The sequence below is a fragment of the Sorex fumeus genome, unplaced genomic scaffold, assembly GCF_029834395.1.
Source record: "Sorex fumeus unplaced genomic scaffold, SorFum_2.1 ptg000055l, whole genome shotgun sequence".
NCBI classification, from domain to species: domain Eukaryota; kingdom Metazoa; phylum Chordata; class Mammalia; order Eulipotyphla; family Soricidae; genus Sorex; species Sorex fumeus.
In genome coordinates, this window is record NW_026606112.1 from 11,781,557 (window position 1) to 11,802,621 (window position 21,065).

Consider the following 21,065-nt stretch of genomic DNA (forward strand, 5'->3'; position numbering starts at 1 on the left):
GCAGAGGGAGGGTGGGAAAGGGGGATTATACCGGGAATATTGGTAAAGGTAAAGGTAAAGGCCCTCCCGTTGTTCGTCGATTTGCTTGAGCGGGCCCAGTAACGTCTCCATTGGAGACTTTGTTGTTACTGTGTTTGGCATATCGAATACGTCACGGGGAGCTTGCCAGGCTCTGCTGTGCGGGCGAGATACTCTCAGTAGCTTGCCGGGCTCTCCAAGAGGGGCGAAGGAATTGAACTCGGGTTGGCCATGTTGTCTGCATGCAAGGCAAACGCCCCACCGCTGTGGTGAGGAATATACACTGGTAGAGGGAGGGTGTTTGATCATTGTGTGATTGTAACCCAAACATGAAATCTTATAACTATATAATGGTGATTCAATACAATTTTTTAAAAAAGTACAAAAAAGCACCCACAAGTTAGTATAAATGGACTTTTCAATCAGTCTTATTTAATGTGCTTTATTGTGACCTATTCTATTGCCTCTATTTCTCTAAAATTATGTTTTGATTATTTTGTCTAAACTTCTAATATCTTCCCTATCAACATAAATTCTTCAAAGTTGTATTCTATGTAAACAACAAGGCACTGCCCTAATATGAGTGTGCATACAAAAGATCTACATGTTTTCAAGTTTACCCACACTTATTCTACTTTCAAATAGTAACTATATATGTGCATATATATATATATACATAAATATATATGTATTTCTTGCCCAAGATTTTCTAGGTGTCCACTATTTGATTTTTGTAGTATGAGCTAAAACAACTTATGATATTTTGAATTAAAATCCTATGATTTTAAGTAACTATCTTGAATTTTAAAGCACTCTCCAAATTAAAATTTTCTATCTGCAGCACAGCAAGTAAGGCATTTGTCTTGCATGCGGCCAACCCAGGTTTGATTCCTCCACCACTCTTGGAGAGCCCGGTAAGGTACCGAGATTATCTCACCCACACGGCAAAGCCTGGCAAGCTCCCTGTGACATATTCGATATGCCAAAAACAGTAACAACAAGTCTCACAATTTGTTGTGAGACGTTACTGGTGCCCAGTAGAGCAAATTGGTGAACAACAGGAGGATAGTGCTACAGTGCATTTAAATAATCAAGCATTTTTAATAAGTAGAAAATAAGTAGAAATTCCATATTTTATTGCTATTATTAGTTTTTAGCCTAATCACAATCCAATATACATATTTTTGCCATATTTAAAAGAATCACATATACTAACTTCCTTAATTTATTTGCCCACTTTTAGATCATGTACCTTATTGTTACATCTGTCCTCAGAAGCAACAATATTTGGACTGTAGCCATAGTAAAGCAAGTAGTTTGATCCCTGGCATCCAATATGATCCCCCAGAGCCCTACGAGGAAACATACCTGAATGTAGAGCCAGGAGTAAGCCTGGAACACTGCCAGGTGTGATCCAAAAACAAATAAAAGAAAAACAACAAAAGAAAAGAAACCAATAGTAGTATTTGTAAAACCTGACTAACATTTAATCAAATTGGAGTATGAAATGATTTGTCCATATTACCACTGTTTCAAGAGAAATTAAAAGGGTGATGTGAATGAAAGGGCACTGGCAATGAAGAATGTTTATATGGTGAAGCAGTGACTTGTAATGTATCTGGTAACAACTGATCTTCAGAGACAAAAGTGAGGTTCCCAGGCCTTAGCTCTTGATAGACATTGTTGTCACAAATCTTATTCTTTGCCATCTTGACACTATTGCACTTTCAAACAATTGAAACTCTTTGAGGAAGTCAGAAGAGGAAGTAATGAGCTTCTCAGTGCAATCACTATTCAAACAGAAATCTAATGAAGAGAGTGTTCAAACTAGAGAACCAGGGGGACTTTGAGAAATGAGATTTTAAAAACATATTTCTTACATAATATATTCATTTTACCGTTTACTTTGACACATGACATTGATTTTTTTCTTTCAAAATTATTTGCATATTAGATAAAATTCTTCTGCTCACATTGCATACTTAATTGTTCTCATGTATTAAAATATACTGAATGCACTTAAACATAATTTTGAAATGTCAATGTTCAAATTATTAATATTTCAGAGATCAATTGTTTTGAAATTGAAATAGGTTTTGAAACTTCTATTGTATGTTGGGTCAAAAATATCCAAAAAGAATAATAAATAACAACCAAATTCTATGGAATAAAGTTCTCAGTCTGGTACCATTATCCTCTTTTCTTAACAAGTCATTATTATTAACCAGACTTGTCAGGAATATCAGAAGGTTGATAACAAGCTGAATGAAGTAATGGGCAGCATGCTGATTATAAATCTAGAATTATGGAAAAGCTAAAATATTCACAAGAAATAGTAGTGAAAAACAAATTAGAAATCAGAGAAGCATGAGGATTTTTAATCAATAAATATTTAAATAAAACAAAAGAAATTTGGAACAGGTGTTGGAGAGACAAAAGAAGCCCTGAATATTGTTGGGTGTGGCCACCCTCCCACCAAAAATAATATTGAACAATACTAACTCTGACTGGAGTGATAGTGCAGTGGTAGGGTATTTGCCTTGCAAGCAACCAGCCTGGCCAAGCCGGGTTCCGTTCCTCAGTCCCTCTCAGAGAGCCTGACAAGCTACCAAGAGTACCTCACCCGCAAGGCAGAGCCTGGCAAGTTACCTGTGAAGTACTCAATATGCCAAACACAGTAACAACAAGTCTCAAACTAGAGATGTTATTGGGCCCACTCAAGAAAATCAATGAACAACGGGAGGACAGTGTTTGTTTTGTTTTATTAACTCTGAAAAATACCTAACGGGGACTGTAGAGATAGTGCAGCCGGTAGGGTGTTTGTCTTGCATACGGCCAGGCCAACTGGGGTTCAATTCCCAGCATCCCATATGATCCCCTGAGTATCACTAGAATAATTCCTGAGTGTAGAGCCAAGAATAATCCCTGAGCATTGCCTGATGTCATCCCCTTAGTCCCCCCAAAAAAGAAGAAAGAAAAATAGCTAGAATTTATTATTTATAATTAAAATATAAGCTAAAAATAATATATAATATCATTACTTATAAGTCTACCAATTTGATTTTGTTTATAAGGGTAAAAAAGAAGGTTTTTTTTTGCTTTATTAGAATTTTTTTGTTCATTTTGGTAATAAATATCACTACTAGTGTACCTGGACTACTTTCAGAGATCTGTGGTCTCCAGGTCACTTTAGCCATATCCAGTCTTCTGGTGAGGGGATGATGGTTCAATGTGTATCTCTGCTCTTCAGTACTAGTGGCACAGTGATTCTGGGGGACACGAGAGGCACATCTTTGGTAGTTGGTGTGGATATGTGGTACTGGGTATTCAACTCATTATCTTAAACATTCCAAGGATACGCTAACTTATTTTGAACCATGCACTCAACTAAATGCTTTAATTTTTAATGTCATGAGAAAGAGAACCAAAACTACAGATAGGACTTCATAGAAAAGCACATAGCAGCTTTCCAAAAGAGAACTAATATGTAAACTCTTTTCTCCTAAGTCTCAGTCCTTGGGCAAGAGTTTTATTAATTTTAATTTTCTAGAAATGAGACCATGAAAATTAAAGTATTGATAAATATTTTGTAGTCAATAATTTTCTCTTTATTATTACTGTCAATAATTTTATGATTAATATTACTAAAATATAAATGGTTGTTAAGACATGAAATACATATTAAACTGAATTTTTAGTGTGTAGCCATGTTTCTTTTTGTAAAATGGGAACAAAGATTTATTTTGCACAAATAAATTTAGAAATAAAATAAACATCTAAGATAAATATCTGGACACAAATTATATATATATATATTTATAGAGAAAATGCAAAGTGAATTTCCAGGTATAAATATTTAACTGAAGAAAGAAAAAAGGAATAGAATGGTGCATAACTTGTTCAAGATAATCTACAAAACCTTTAAGAAGTAGAAAAAAAATTTAATGCAATATGTTTTAGATACCAGGGTTGAAAATTTAGTTATGTAAATAAGAATAGGCAGTATGTTATATTGTATACATTATTTGAATTTTCTTATTTACATAGGTTAAAATCACATAGCAATAAATCATTACAAATTGACTTTTGTCTACTTACATTCTGATAATTTCATTTGCCATTTCTTTAAGTTTTGTTGGAACAAGAAATATAAAATGAATTTGTCATATGCCTGCCAAGGGGTTGCCTGAGGAATCACAGCAGTTGTGGGGAAACTGGTGGTAGGATTGGTGATGCAACATTATATGCTTGCAACAATCCTATTAGGAACATCTTTGTATATCATAGTGTCCTAATAAAATAGGCATCTTTAAAGAAAGTAAAAGAAGAGAATCTCTCCTTTGGAAGACATCACAGTATGTCTGAAAGTGTGCTTGAGTCATCAACATGCGCACTTCATCCTGAAAGTTTGACAGTGTTCCTCATCCAGTTTGTTGTGCATTTCCTTCTTCCATATCGGAACCTCATCAAGATATGTCTGTGTATCCAAAGATTTTTGTAAGAAGCTGATATATAGTTTAGGCTTGTCTGTGACAGAAATTAGAGGCTTTCATTTTAATACAGAGATGATGGATTCACATTTTCTCAATACCAACTAATATTTATTGGATCTTAAACAAGTTTGCCAAATTCCATGCCACATCATTGCCTCCTTTTTTTTTCCGTCTTTTTGGGTCACACAGAGAAATACTCAGAGATTACTACTGGTGGTGCTCTGGGACCCTGTTAAATCTGGTGCAAGACAAATCAAATGTCCTACTGCTGTCCTATCTCTTTGGTCCCTATTGGAAACAGTTTAAATGAACTTTCCTGTGCGTAGAAAGACATTTGAAAGGATGGAAGGGGCCCCTTCAATCAAATGTCTAAAAAATGTTCTGAATATGGCTCAGCTCCGCACATAGCAGCACACTGTTCCATTTACCTGTGATTACTCACAAGGTTTGGCACATCCCTGGATCCCACCTGTCAGTTCGATAATATCAGAGGAAAAATAAGTATTGTATTTGGAATTAGCCACAGAAGCTCTCCATGGCATACTCGATATGCCAAATACAGTAACAATAACAGGTCTCATTCCCCTGACACTGAAAAGAGCCTCCAATTGTAGGGAAAAATGAGTAAGGAGAGGCAGCTAAAACCTCAGGGCTGGGACAAATGGAGACATTACTGGCACCTGCTCGAGCAAATCGATGAACAATGGGATGACAGTGATACAGTGATCGTTAGCGCTCTCATTTTTAAGTTATGAAATCTGTAATATGTATTATATATTAAATGATATACACATGGCATATGCATTTTGTTAAGTAGTAATAGAAATATTATTATAACATTAATGCAATAGTATATCTGAAACAGCTTTAAATATTATAATAGGCAAAGTTAAGCTGCAAATAATCCCACTAAAAAAATATAAAGTAAAGCTGGTTTAAAAAAATTCAGTCTGTTAAAAAAATACCTTCTGGAAGCAAATTGAAGAGAGACTACTACTTTTGACCTACAAATCTAATTTCTTCACTTAACACTAATAGGATATTTTTTTCAAAACAGCGTAGTGGTAGTGGTTCTACTCTATATTCTCATTTATTAAGTGTTAAATAAAATATGAATTACAATTTTCACTTCAGTTCATATCTGAATAATGGAAAACATAGACCACCTAATTTTGTAATATGTGTAGAGTTTTAGTATTGCATTAATTCTTAAGGTCTGAACTTTGAAATACTTTCAATCATTATCATATAGATAGATATCTTTTGACATGTTGACCCTGACAATAATTGGAAATGATTCTGGAAGGGCCTCTAAGGACACCACCCCACCACGTGTCATGTGTGGACTTTGTTACTTCAAAACTGTAAAAAAAAATGAAACTCTGGGGCTGGAGCGATAGCACAGCGGGTAGGGCGTTTACCTTGCACACAGCCAACATGGCTAACCCGGGTTCAATTCCCAGCATCCCATATGGTCCCCCGAGCACCGCCAGGAGTAATTCCTGAGTGCATGAGCCAGGAGTAACCCCTGAGCATCGCCGGGTGTGACCCCAAAAAAGCAAAAAAAAAAAAAAAGAAACTCTCCTTTTCAAGCATTTTTGGTATGAGAGTCCTAACATCAGTCAATTTAGGTTGGTATAGCAAAACTATAACAGACAGTTGTTTAGAAGCCAAAAGAAACTGACTTCACAAAGTTCAGTGACTGAGATTCCCAAACCAAGGCATTCTAAATGGCCAAAGCATTGAAGTTGTGTTCTATGAATGCTATAGTTATAGAGCACTGATCTAATTTATTAGCATCTTATTTACAATCCCAATCTATACCCAGGGAAGGCCCACTTCTCTAAACTATCGCACTGAATACTGGGTTTCAGCATACATGTTTAGGTCAGACATATTTAATATATCAAGGAACAATAAATGGATAGGAAGAGTCACAATCTCATGTAGGGATTATATACTTCTTCTTGATCATTTTTCTGTTCTCCTCTCTACTTCCTCAGTCTCTCCTTTTACTGATATAACAAAACCAGGGATTACCGTCATATCCATGTCTCAGGATTATGATAATTCTACATTTTATGAGTTTGTCTATAAATTGTAACTAAAGTAGGTTCCCAAAGAGACTTTCTGAATAACTCCATTATTTCCTTTTTCTGGATGATATGGGGTCTTTTGACACATCATTGTCTTTATGTGTGGTTGCTGTTATTTGATAGAAATAAACCTTTTCTAGAAATATTTTTAATATTTTATAAAGATTAATTTTTGCATGTGCTCTTGTCTTTGTTTTGCTTTTTTACTGTACCCATTAGTGGTCAGGGCGGAATCTGGCTCCATATAGAGGGAACACTTTTTGCTGAGCTCAGGGGTAACTCCTGGCTGGACTCAGATCAGGTTGGTATACTATGTAAGGTAAGCATCTTATCCACTGTACTATCTCTCTGATACAAAAAAAATCCACACAACTGTTATTTTATTTATCCTTTTTTTTGTATCTGTGTTACTACTATACAGTGATACAAGACTACTTTATTGTTCTGAAAGCAGTAACAACAAGTCTCACAATGGAGGCATTACTGATGCCTGCTTGAGCAAATCTATGAACAATGGGAGGACAGTATCCTACATAGAGTATATAGAGAATAACTTAAAAATTATCCTTACAAAAAATAATTAAACTTTTTTAATAAAAATAATTTCTTCCAAATTAATCACATAATTGTGTAAACTTTCATGTTTGCAAAGTGTTTTACATGAGCCATAAAACCTAAATTTCTGCTTCAAGCAATGAATGCTATAAACTTCTCCATTTGTTGTTAAAAACTAGTAAACTGGAAAAAATGTAAGAGAACTGTTTATGGAATTTGAACAACTGACTGCAATAAAACTATAATGCTTGAAAAAAGAAAAACAATTGATATGGTCTCACTTGCATGTATGTATTATGAATTGTTTTCAGATCCTCACAGAGACACTATTTTTTATCAAGGCATTCCTAAGAAAAGTCAAAATCAACTTTTGAGGCATGCATGTGTCTGGAATAATATAGCTCCAGAGGTAAAGAGTCTATTGAAAAAAACAAACAACAGCAAAATACCCCTTACAACTTCAGAAATGTGTGCAAGTGAACTCTTGCGTCCTTGGATAAATGTCACAATGTAAATGTGTAAGGGTGAAACCTCATAAGGATTGGAAAAAAGTACCTACTAAGCATATGGCAACTACTTGGAAGCAAGGACAGGAGAGAGAGGTGTTATCGCTATCACTATCACCCCGTTCATCAATTTGCTCGAGCAGGCACCATTAAAGTCTCCATTCGTCCCTGTCACGTGCTGGTGTAGCCCAATGGCATATTGGGAGCTCTCTCAGGATCAGGGGAATGAGGACCATCATTGTTACTGTTTTTGGCATATTGAGTACACCAAAGGTAGCTTGCCCGGCTATGCCATGCAGGTGGGATACTTTTGGTAGCTTGCTGAGCTCTCCAAGAGGGATGGAGGCTTTTGGGGAAATCTCTAATCACCTTCACAGGTGTTCCCAGTCAGGCATATATGCAGGCAAGATACTCTCAGTAGCCTGCTGGGTTCTCTGAGAGCATGGACTAGATAATAAGAGGTCGTGCCAGGAGCTTGGTTTTATAGTCTCTGGATCTTGGCCATTGATGGGGTTACAGGGCAGTTGGTGGGTGTAACTGTCTAGCTACTGGAAGATGGGAGATCTGGGTGGAGGAGGCCCTGTCCCCATCCGAGCAGGCTTGGAGTTCTCAGCCCCGAATCCCACACCTGTGTTCCTCTGCTGGTTCTTTCACACGTGAGGCTCATCCTGGCATGTGGAGAGTGGTCTCAGCATGGCTGTGCCTGGGTCCAAGAGGTCTTCAGCTGCCGGGGTTCTGCTCAGGGCAGAGAGGGAAACGCAACCCGCCCCTCTCCAAGTGGCCCTGGTGAGGACAGCCAGGCGTGAGGGCAGGAGACTCTGCGCTTTTCTCTTCCAGAACCCAGTCACTGCCATGCTGAGACTATTCTCCACATGCTAGGACAAGCCTCATGCGTGAAGGAACTGGCAGAGGAACACAGGTGTGTGGGACCCGGGACTGAGATCTCCAAGCCTGCTCAGATCGGGACTGGGCCTCTTCCACCCAGATCCCCCTTCTTTCAGTAGCTAGACAGTTATACCCACCAACTGCCCTGTAACTCTATCACTGGCCAAGATCCAGAGACTATAAAACCAAAGATCTGCTAAGAATATAAAATCCTATGGCTTCTTAAAGCCTTCAGGGGGTTCAGCAATAGAACACACCTTTACTTGATCTAATTTCAAATACATAGTTGAAAGGATAAAGTAATCTGGGAGGAAATTGACTGCCTGGTCTAAAAAGCAAGAAGACAGACAAGAAAACATAACCCAAATTTCTTCAAAAGTTCTTCCAAAAGACTTATATGTCCAGGGAGAGAGTTTAGTGGGCTGGAAGCCAGGCTTGGCGTGCTTGAACACAGAAGCACTAGATGGCCCCCTGAGTACCAACCAGAGAAAATCTGAGCATTACTAGGTATGTCCCCATAAGAAACAAAATCCTGACAAAGTAAAATATTTACAATATACATATAAGGCTTATGATTTACAACCAGATTTCAAAAGACTAATATAACAAACATAGATGACTGATTATCAAGAAAGACAATTTGAACTGACAGACATGAATAGACTTTGTTTTAAAAAAATGTAGATTATAAAGATTTTCACATCATTAAATATAATGAACATAATCGAGATAGATGTAGCTCAAAGTCCAAAGCAAAAAACAGACAAAGATAAAGATGTTTCTGACCTGCTTACTCCTGAAAAACTGATTACAAAGAACAATGTAAATAGATATTAAGGTTCTGCAGAGAAATGCTAATGAGAATTTTATACCTATTAAACATTTTTCAAAGATAAATGGGAATATAATATATAATAAGTCAATTCTGTTCTTTTCGTTTATTTTGGGGCCACACCCAACTGTGCTCTGGATTACTTCAGGTTCTGTGCTGGGCAATCCCTTCTGAGTGTCAGGAATCAAACCTAGGTTGGCTGCATTCAACACAGGGGCCATAAGCCCTATACTGTCTCTCTATCCCAAATTGATAAATTTTGAAACATTGTATTGCAAGGACCTTTCAAATATGATTCTCAGGTACAGGACACATAATTTCAGATGGTAAGTGCTATTTACAAAAATAATGGGAGAGTATGATAATAGGTCTATGTGTGCATTAATGTAGTTCTTCATTTAATGTCATTCCAATTATCTTCATATCATTATAGATAAGCAGCGAATTTCATAGTTGATCTTAACATAGATGAATGACTAGAGGTAAAATGACTAACCATAAAATGATGATAGGAATTTACTCTTCTTATGTTATATAATGGGCCTGGAGCAATAGCACAGTGGTAGGGCATTGCCTTCTGCACAGCCAGCCAGGCCACGCGAGGTTCAATTCCTCCACCCCTCTTGGAGAGCCCGGTAAGCTACCAAGAGTATCTCATCCACACGGCAAAGCCTGGCAAGCTACCCGTGACGTATTCGATATGCCAAACACAGTAACAAGAAGTCTCACGATGGAGAGTTTACTGGGCCGGCTCGAGCAAATTGATGAAAATGGAAGGACCGTGCTACCGTGCTATGTTATATAACATCACATTCAGTTGTATTACTTGTCATCCCGTTGTTCATCCATTAGCTTGAGTGGACGCCAGTAACATTTCCATTTGTCTCTGTCATGTGCTGGTGTAGCCCAGTGGCATATTGGGGGCTCTTTCAGGGTCAGGGGAATGAGACCCGTTATTGTAACTGTTTTTGGCATATAGAATATGCACGGGTAGCTTGCAAGGCTCTGCCATGAGGACAGGATACTCTCAGTAGCTTGCTGGACTCTCTGATATGGAGAAACTACATCGATCTGCTCCAGGAGCTTTGTTTTATAGTTTTATAGTCTCTGGATCTTGGCCATTGATGAAATTACGTGGTGCTGGGGGCCGTTTTGTGGGTGTGACTGCCAAGCTACTGGAAAATGGGGGATCCAGGTGAAGGAGTCCCAGTTCTGATCCGAGCAGGCTTAGAGATCTCAGACAGGGGTTCCGCACACCTGGGTTCCTCTGCAGGTTCCTTTATGTGTGAGGCTCATCCAAGCATGTGGAGAGCCTTGAGCATGACTGTGGCTGAGATCTGGAAGTTTTCAATTGCCTGGCTCTGCTTGGGGTGGGGAGATAAAACTCAACCTGCTCTCCTTCAAATGGGCCCCATTGAGGACAGCCTGGTGCAGAGGCAGGAGATTCTGCCAACATACATTAGCATTAGAAAACTTTTTCAAGTACATTTTTTGGTGCTGGTGCGGGAGAGAGAGGCAACAGCTGACAGTGCTCAAACTCTGTTCCTGGCTTTGTACTCAGGAGAGATTGAACCAGGGTCAGTTGCATATAAAGCTAGTCTTAACCTCCTCTACTATGTTTCTGGCCCTCTGTCCTTTTTATTTTTTAATCTTCAAAAGACCCTAAAATTATCACTCAGTATTTTTTGTATTATAACTCAATATCACTCAATATTGCCTTTCTTTCTTGGACAGTGTGCCCCAGTAAGGTTCCTATCATGTGATTTCTTATTTCCAAAACATTTCTCATTTAATTGTGAGGGTATCGAGGAATTAACTTCTAAAAAGCTATCTTGGTTTAAATGAGTGGTATGCTTTCATATCTATGCTTGGCAATGTTTAATTTAGTTGTGACATTTTTGTGATCTCTTTAGCTTCAGTTCTTTTCCATTCATCACATACACAAAACAGACAGCAAAAAGTCCACTTTGATTCATCAGAGAAATTTATAATTTCACATTTTATTTGCCTTGCAGAAATTTCTATTTTCTCATGATTTTTTAAAATATTACATTTTCTGGAAATTATTAATTGCAGTGCCAATTTTTTTACTTGATAAAGTCAAAATAAGTGTAATTGACTTTAATATCTATTGTGTATATTTATTAAAACATCAATATTCTTGAAAAAGAATGAAAGTTTTCCATAATGGCATTATACTGGCATAAAACAGAGAAAATTCTTCAGATCATTATTTTTATATAGAATCTCAACAAATCTAAAAAATAAAACTAAATAACAGAAATAAAACAATTTAGTGGTAACAGAGGTAACAGTTGGGTAGGAGTAATAAGTGAAAACAAAGTTACAAAGTCTGTTAAAAAAAAGTTGTAGAGATACAACATACAGCAGTGTAACTTTAATGATACTGTAATGTATGTTTTAAAGTTGCTAAGAGAGTAAAGATAAAAGGTAAAGGCAATCCCGTTGTTCATCGATTTGCTCAAGCGGGCCCAGTAACGTCTCCATTGGAGACTTTGTTGTTACTGTGTTTGGCATATCAAATACTTCATGGGGAGCTTGCCAGGCTCTGCCGTGCAGGCGAGATACTCTCGGTAGCTTGCCGGGCTCTCCGAGAGGGGTAGAGGAATCGAACTCGGCTCAGCCATGTTGGCTGCGTGCAAGGCAAACGCCCTACCGCTGTGCTATCGCTCCAGCAAATCTTAAAATTGTTGTAATAATAAAAATATTTATCAACTATGTGTAGAAATTGATGCTAATCATGCATAATGTACTATTTCAATATATATGTATATATAAATCTTGAATCAGTATCTTATACCTTGAAACCATATAACCTTGGAAATTATATCTCAATAAAAATATTTAAGTGCTATGAGCAAAAAATTGCTCATCGTTGTTATATGTACAAAGCAGAAAACTCTTCTTCCATTCTTATTAGAACAATCTTTATATAGCAAATGCATTTGATAAATATATAAATCAAATAATATTTGAAGAGGAAAAGTATTTAGGTCTCAATAGCCTTAATTGGACATTTATATTGATCAAGTTAAATGTCTAATGAGTCTATTTTATAGGTTGAGAGGATAAATTTAATGACTCAATCCCAAGAGAGGGTTTGTTTAAAGCAATTAACAAGAAAAAGAACTATGTTCTTTCATTAGACCTTTCATTATTCAATTTAAACTATTTAGTGATGTCCATGGACTAGAGCGATAGCACAGCGGGTAGGGTGTTTGCCTTGCAAGCGACCGACCTGGGTTTGATTCCTCTATCCCTCTTGGAGTACCCGGAAAGCTACTGAGAGTATCTCACCCATATGGCAAAGCCTGACAAGCTCTCTGTGACATATTTGATATGCCTAAAACAGTAACAACAAGTTTCACAATTTGTTGTGACACGTTACTAGTGCACGCTCGAACAAATTGATGAACAACAGGAGGACATTGCTACAGTGCTACAGTGATGTCCAAGCATAGTTACCGGGTTGATATACATATTTCAAACACAAAAATTATAAAACATTTTTTAAAAGAAAGAAAAGTTATTCACTTAAGTACTTGAGTATATTAAAGGAAAATTCAATAACAAGGTAATTTTTTCCATCCTCCTGTAGGAAAAATATTCAAGTAATTATTTGATTTCAATATTAATATTATTATTAAGTAAATAGTATTTCTTATTAATGCAAACTGTATGTTTTTGTAGAGCCAATCTGCTTTTATTTTTTGCATGTTTTCTATTCAAACAAATTTGATAGCTAAATGATGATCAAATTATCAAATGCTATATTGAGAAATTAATATACACACTTTGAAAAAACTAAAAGGTGAAATTAAGAAATTAGCTCTTTTACAAGTTATTTCAGATTTAGTATGGTCAATTTCATTTGTTAATTCATCATATTTGCAAAATTTTAATGCTGATCGTATAACTTTCATGATTTGCTACATAATGTTTCACAGGTCCTATTATACTGTAATGCCTCCTTATAAAAAATACAGTATTTTCACAGCTACTTTCTAGAATGTATTGTAGAATTTAACATGCATCATAGTTCAGAAGATAATAGTACATTTATACTTATGTTTGTTTTTTCACTTTGCAAGAATATATTGTATGATTTTCATTTACATAGTCTTCTGGAATAATTTTTGAGAAAAATACAAATATACTTAAACATTTATGTGCACATATTTAGAATAACACAAAAATTATATATTTAGGGGTAACATACACATATGTTTTAAACTTTAAGCATAGCTCTGTGTTCAGTTGACCATATATACTGCTGGGGATTCAACTAAGGTTAACCATTTGCAAGGAGAAAGCCTTAACTTTTGTATTACTACTCTTGTCCTAGAAATTAAATTCAAATGATTGTAAATTTGTAACATTTTTTTAGAATGAATAGCTGAAATGACAGATGAATAGATTTGTAACTTCTATTTTCTACCTAACTGTTCAGAGATATGGACTGATTTTTATGACTTAAAAATGATGAAGCACTGTGTCACTGTCCTATAACACCATTCTCCTGTTGCACATCGATTTACTCGAGCAGCACCAGTAACGTCTCACAACAAATTCTGATACTTGTTAGCTAAAATTATGAAATTTTTTTTAAAAAATTTTAAACTAAGAAGCTTCTGCACCTCAAAAGAAACAGTGACCAAAATACAAAGACAGTCTACAGAATGGGAAAGATATTCGCCAAATACACATCTGACAAGGGGTTGATATCAAGGATATATAAAGTACTGGTTGAACTCCTCAAGAAGAAAACATCCAACCCAATCAAAAAATGGGGCAATGAAATGAATAGAAACTTTTTCAAAGAAGAAATCCGAATGGCAAAAAGGCACATGAGAAAATGCTCCACATCATTAATCATCAGGGAGATGCAGATCAAAACCACAATGAGATACCATCTCACACCTCAGAGACTGGCCCACATTCAAAAGAACAAAAGCAACCAATGCTGGCGTGGATGTGGCGAGAAAGGGACACTCCTTCACTGTTGACGGGAATGCCAACTGCTTCAGCCCTTTTGGAAAACAGTATGGACGATTCTCAAAAAATTAGAAATTGAGCTCCCATTTGACCCAGCAATACCACTCCTGGGAATATATCCCAGAGAGGCAAAAAAGTATAGTCGAAGTGACATCTGCACTTCTTTGTTCATTGCAGCACTCTTTACAATAGCCAGAATCTGGAAAGAACCTGAGTCCCCGAGAACAGATGATTGGTTAAAGAAACTTGGTACATTTACACAATGGAGTAATATGTAGCTGTTAGAAAAGACGAAGTCATGAAATTACATACAAGTGGTACTACATGTTATTTGTCGATTGCCTCGAGCAGGCCCCAGTACTACATGGAAAGTATCATGTTAAGTGAAATGACTCAGAAAGAAAGGGATAGACATAGAAAGATTGCATTTATCTGGGGAACATAAAGTAACAAAATAGTAGACTAACACCCAAGAATGGCCGAGATTAGTACCGGGAATTTTACTCCATGGCTTGGAGGCCAGCTGCACATGCTAGGGGAAAAAGGAGCTCAGATAGAGAAGGGAGCACCAAATAAAGGGTGTTGGGAGGATCATCCCAGGATGGGAGAAGCATGCTGAAAGCAGACTATAGACCAAACATGATAGTCACCCATTGCCTCTTTTGCAAACCACAACACTCAATAAGAGAGCAAGAACAAAAGGGAATGCCCTGCCACAGAGGCAGGGGGGGATGAGGGGTGATGGGGTGTGGGAAGGATACTGGGATCTGTGGTGGTGGGAAATGGGAACTGGTGGAGGGATGGGTATTTGATCATTGTATAATTGAAACCCAAGCACAAAAATTTGTAAGTCTACAACTGTACCTCATGATGTCTCACTAATAAAAATAAATAAATAAATTTTAAAAAGTTAGCAAACATCGTATACCAAAATATATAAATGGGTCACTGTCACTGTCCTCTCATTGTTCATTGATTTGCTCGAGCGGGCCCAGTAACGTCTCCATTGGAGACTTTTGTTGTTACTGTGTTTGGCGTATCGAATACATCATGAGTAGCTTGCCAGGCTCTGCTGTGCAGGCGAGATACTCTCGGTAGCTTGCCGGGCTCTCTGAGAGGGGCGAAGGAATTGAACTCAGGTCGGCCATGATAGCTGCATGCAAGGCAAATGCCCTACCACTGTGCTAGCGCTCCAGCCCATATAAATGGGTAATAAGAGGAAATATCTAAATTGAAATAGGATACCATTAAGTTTTAAGTAATTTTTAAAATTTCCCTCAAAATTTACTGGTACATATTTATGATTATATTGTGGTCATAGAAGGGATTATAATTGTATTACTTAATTTGCAATCACCATAAAGTAGCTGATTTAGTTTTGTTCTCATTTGTCTCAATTTCTATATATTTTACCAGCATTGATTTAAGTAAGGCTGAAATTAAGCAGAGGTTTTATTTATATAATTTTGAAACTGAATTCAAAACAAAGAATGTAGGAATTAAAAATTTGAAGCGAAGAAGATAGGGCTTACATTGAAAAACGCACTTATGTTGAGAAATATAATTGACAGAGTTGTTAACATAAAGGTTTTTAAAAATATACTGGTATTTATTGAAGAAAAAATTTTTCTGAGAATAAAAATTTACACATTTTTCATGAGAGGAATAAAACCTAGTAAATAGTTAAAGAAATTTACAAATGATTTCTAACATTTGGAAAACGAATTTTGATGTGCAAAATGTATTATATATTGACATCTATAAAAATAAATTTTTAACAATTCCACACATCTATATTGATATAATTTTTGTTTTGTTTTTTGTTTTACTTTGCTTTTTTGGTTATACTCAGCAATGCATAGGGGTCACTCCTGGCTCTGCACCCAGGTCTTACCCCTGGCGGTGCTCAGGGGTCCATATAGGATGCTGGGAATCAAACCCGGATTGGCTTTGTGCAAGGCAAATGCCCTACCCACTTTGCTATTGTCAGCCCCCTATATTGGAATAATTTTGAACTCTATATATTCAATTTCTCTGTAATAACCCTATAAGTCTAAGAAGATCAGTGATATTATATGTCACCTATATTTATTTGACTTCTAAGTATTTTTGTTCTCCTAAGATCCAGTATAGGATCATAGGCTCTCTATATTGTAACTACTTACTGGTACTATGTTTTTGCCAGATTCTTTTTGTCAATAATACTTTATGCACTTGGTTATTTCCTAAGACTAATCTTTCCATGTAATATTCTATGCTATTGAGTTGTCTTGCTCCCAAACCCCCAAAAAGTAAAGGTAGAAGACAATTTTGAAAAATAAAAGACATTTAAAGATGAAAATAAGGAAGCCTTCATTTTACTCTTACAATCAGATGTTTCAAGAATAGTGCCTGGAAAAAACAAATCTCATAAATATAGTTTCATAATAGATTTGTATTAATAGCAATATTATTAAATAAGAATTAAGTGGCCAAGTAGGGCCTTAGGTTTCTATGCTCCTAGACAAAAGTTTCTTAATAAATATGATCTAGGAAGCTAAAAAAAATCCATGAGATGGGGAATTATATTTTAGGAACTCCTGCATTTTGTATATATGAATATTTAATGTACAAAGCTTATTTTCTAAATTACTTGACTAATTAATTGGTCATTTCAAAACAATGTGCAACTTAAATTACAAAAGTATAGTAAAGTTCTATCATAACAAAGCCCTGTCCTAAATGTAATTAACTGACTATTCAGTTTTGAATTGGTCCTGTAGCTATTAATTATCACTGGGTACCTTGTACTTCTACTTAGAAATCTTAGACTGAAAGTGAATAACTAGTAAGGAAAAAATATTTAAAGGCTATATGCGATTCTTAGGAAATATTTCTAGTGACCTCACACTTGATCTTTTTTCTATTGCTGTGGCCTTACCCTGCCAGTTGCTCTACTCAGATACCACATTTACGAAAGTGTTCTCAGAGAGTACTTCTTAGAGTTCAGTCGAAAGTAACTTCAGAAAATGGAAATGGAATAGAAATTCACCAGAGGAAGAATGCAAATGCTCTGAGCTCAGATGCATTATAACTTTGAATTCAGCATTTCTTAAAGCTCTTTACAAACATTAGCTTGTGAAATTAATCCTTCCAATATTCCCCCAAGTCATATTTCATTATCCTTGATTTACAAGCATTAAACTAAAATATCAAGGAAACATACAGTCTGCATTGCCAGACAAATCTTTGTTAAGCAGTGCTTTCATCACATTAGTGCCCTCCTCAAGAGACTCTTGTTTTTCTCCTATAGTATTTCAAAATCTGTCCAGTTTTGCCCTCATAATCTAGACTTCAAGTAAATTGGTTAGTAAGTATTAATAATACCCAAATGAGTACCATTAGTGACCCCCAAATGTACAAATGGCTATCAATCATAAGTTGAGGTTCCAGATTTTCCCTTAAATAGAATATGATTGCTTTCTTATGTAAGTTATTTTTCTGTGAGTGGAACTTTTAATTGGATGGTTTTGGAGACATATGGTCTCAGGGAATACTCTTGGTTCTGACTCAAAGATCACTCCTAGTGGTGTATGGGCCACCAGGTGTAAGTGACTGAACTTGGTTGACTGCATGTAAGGCTTACATCCTGTACTCTCTCTCTTTCTAAGTTTAATTTCATTGTATATTCACATTCTGGTATCAATCATTTGCAATCTATCTTCTAAATCATTGTATAAAATATCAATATAAGAGAACATGACCATGGTATTCTCTACAGAATTCATTTATTGGTAAAAAAGACTTAGTAAGAAGAAAAATTATTTGTCAATTTAATTACACTATTTTTTATTGATATTATGGTCAATGATGTGGTGGTTTTTATAAATGCCTTGGTTCATTATCACAATCATCTCAAAAAATAAATATAGTTATTGCTTTATAAAATATAATACATGTGTTTGTGTTAAAATAGAAGAATAGATTTCTCTGAAAACACAAAGCTAAGCTTTGCGCTTCTAATTCACTAACTACTTAGGCATGCAGCTTTCCAACAATTAACAATTAATGATAAATGATTCTTTATCCTAAGAGAGTCCTTTCCCTGTTTATATAAGTAACTAAATTTATTGGCATACTGTTGAGCCAATTACTTAAACTTTAAGTTTATGGGTACACACAGATAATTAGACCAATTCTCTTGAAAGCATATGCCCGTGTGGCTCAAAATATCCAACTTCTTTTAACAGAGATCCATTAGTTCCATAAGGTTGCCATAGTAAAGCACTCAGAGTAAAAGGCTGGAACAAATTTATTTTTACACAGTTTGAGGTGCTGGAAGATCACCATTAATAAACCTCTAGTGTTGACTTCTACTGAGACTTCTATCTCAGAGACTTTATAGATGACTTCTAACTTTTGCATGCATATCAAAAAATAATTTAATATAGTTGTTATTACAGGTGAAAATTATTTTAAGGAATTAGTTGTACAGTGAAACAACCTGGATAAATATGTCTTCCAAATGAATTTCTAAAATAATCATTCTATTTTCTTCCTTTTTCAAAATTTTATTTTAATAAATCTTTGTGAATTACAAAGTTATTTATCGTTGATTTTTGAAATACAAATTTTCATATCCAATCCTACCACCAGTATCAACTTTCCTCTTCCAATGTTGCAAGATTCCCTTTCCTAACCCCCCACTCCAGCTCCAGCCTAACATTTTGACAGGCACCTTTTTAAATTTGGTCATTAAAGTTTGGGTTTCATGATTTCATTGACTCTGTGGTTTGGATATTTCTCTAGATCATTCCTTAATACCACCGATGTACGCGAGTTCCTTGACTCCTACCCCGGTTGCTTCTCCCCTTCCTCTTCACTCTACTTCTTTCCTTCAACTCCCTATACTCTGTGATCAAGGGTGGTCTAGGCATTCTCCTTAAACTTAGAAAATAAAAATAAAATAATCTAGGAGATTGAGAGGTACTAGGGAGGATAAATTTATGGATAAAATTAAAATGAGTTAAATTTGTGTCACAATATTATATTCACTTTTCTACAAAAATATAGTTTTGTTTGGAAGAAGATCAAGTGCGGAGCAGAAAAGTGAAGATGCTATTTTGCTTTAGTTCATTTATCCATCTGTCTACATGAACTCTATGACATTGTTTTCGAAGTGGAGGCCTACTAATGCCAGAAACATGGTAATTGGCATGAAGTTATTAATGCTTAGCCAATTTCAGTTTAAGAGAAGATAAAAGTTCTGGCAAATTCCATTTTAAGATAGAGTTAAAGTGGTCCAACTATAAATTTTCAATATATTGCTCATTATATCTTGCACACCCTTGAGTCTGACATCTATTATGCTTCACATAAGTATTGATTAACATGTTTATGTTGATTCAATCATTTTTGTATGATTGAATCTGCCACATGGCATTATGAAATATTATCTTTGTGTATTTTCAAAAAGAATAAATACTTGTTTGATCATATTATTTTTCATATATTGTCTCTAAAATAAATTTGTTAGAATGAAGCAAAAAAGCAATTTGGGACAGGAGAGATAATGCAGACCATACCCTTGCTTTATAACAATCAATCTGGTTTCAATCCTTCTACCACAAATGGTCCTCTCAGCATTGCCAGCAGTGAATCCTGAGCTCAGAGCAAGGAGTCAGTCTTGGATATTTCTACTTGTGCCCCCCCCCAAGACAAAATTACAAATGAAAACAAACAAATAAACAAAAAAATAAAAAAGCAAAAAAGCCACACTAACACACAACAATATACTTTAACAAAAACAAAACACTAATTATTCTGAATTATAGTGTCAGTCACTGTCCTCCTATTGTTCATCGATTTGCTCCAGGGAGCCCAGTAACGTCTCCATTGTGACACTCTCACAGGTAGCTTGCCAGACTTTGACCTGGGGGTGAGATACTCTCCTTAGCTTGCCAGATTCTCTGAGAGGGGCAGAGGAATCGAACCCTGGTCAGCCAGGTGGGCCGTGTGCAAGGCAAACCCCCTATCCGCTGTGCTAATTTCAGAATCATGTCCATCATTGTACCATTTTATAACCACTCGATGTTATTTGTTGTTCTTTTCATATTTTTCATGCAACTTAAGGCACTTTTTTTTAACTTTTTTTTCAATGTGTGCAAGGTAGACAACATAGGATTATTATTACCCACTCTCTTATTGAATCAGCACCTAAAGTGTTCAATCTTACTAATCTTATGTCACTGTCACTGTCACTGTCCTCCCGTTGTTCATCAATTTGCTCAAGTGGGTTCAGTAACATTGTGAGACTTGTTACTGTGTTTGGCATATTGAATATGTCATGGGTAGCTTGCCAGGCTTTGCCATGTGGGTGAGATACTCTCGGTAGCTTGCAGGGCTACTGAGAGGGGAGGAGGAATCGTTAGGGGAACGAGGCCTGGGTATGCCTGCTAATGATTGGTCTGTCTCTGGGAACTAGACAGCTCAGTGCTTTGGCCTGTGTCGTGTTGTTGCTGCGACCCAATGGTGCTAAGAGTCACTAGAGCTGCCTTGCTGTGCCACCAAAGGCTTGAGGAATCACAGCAAAGTGTACGCAAGGAATTCTTTAGGGCCACTTGAGTCATTTCTCTGTCCCTTCTTAAACATTTCAAGATTCTATTTTTTCTAAGTTTTCTCCACA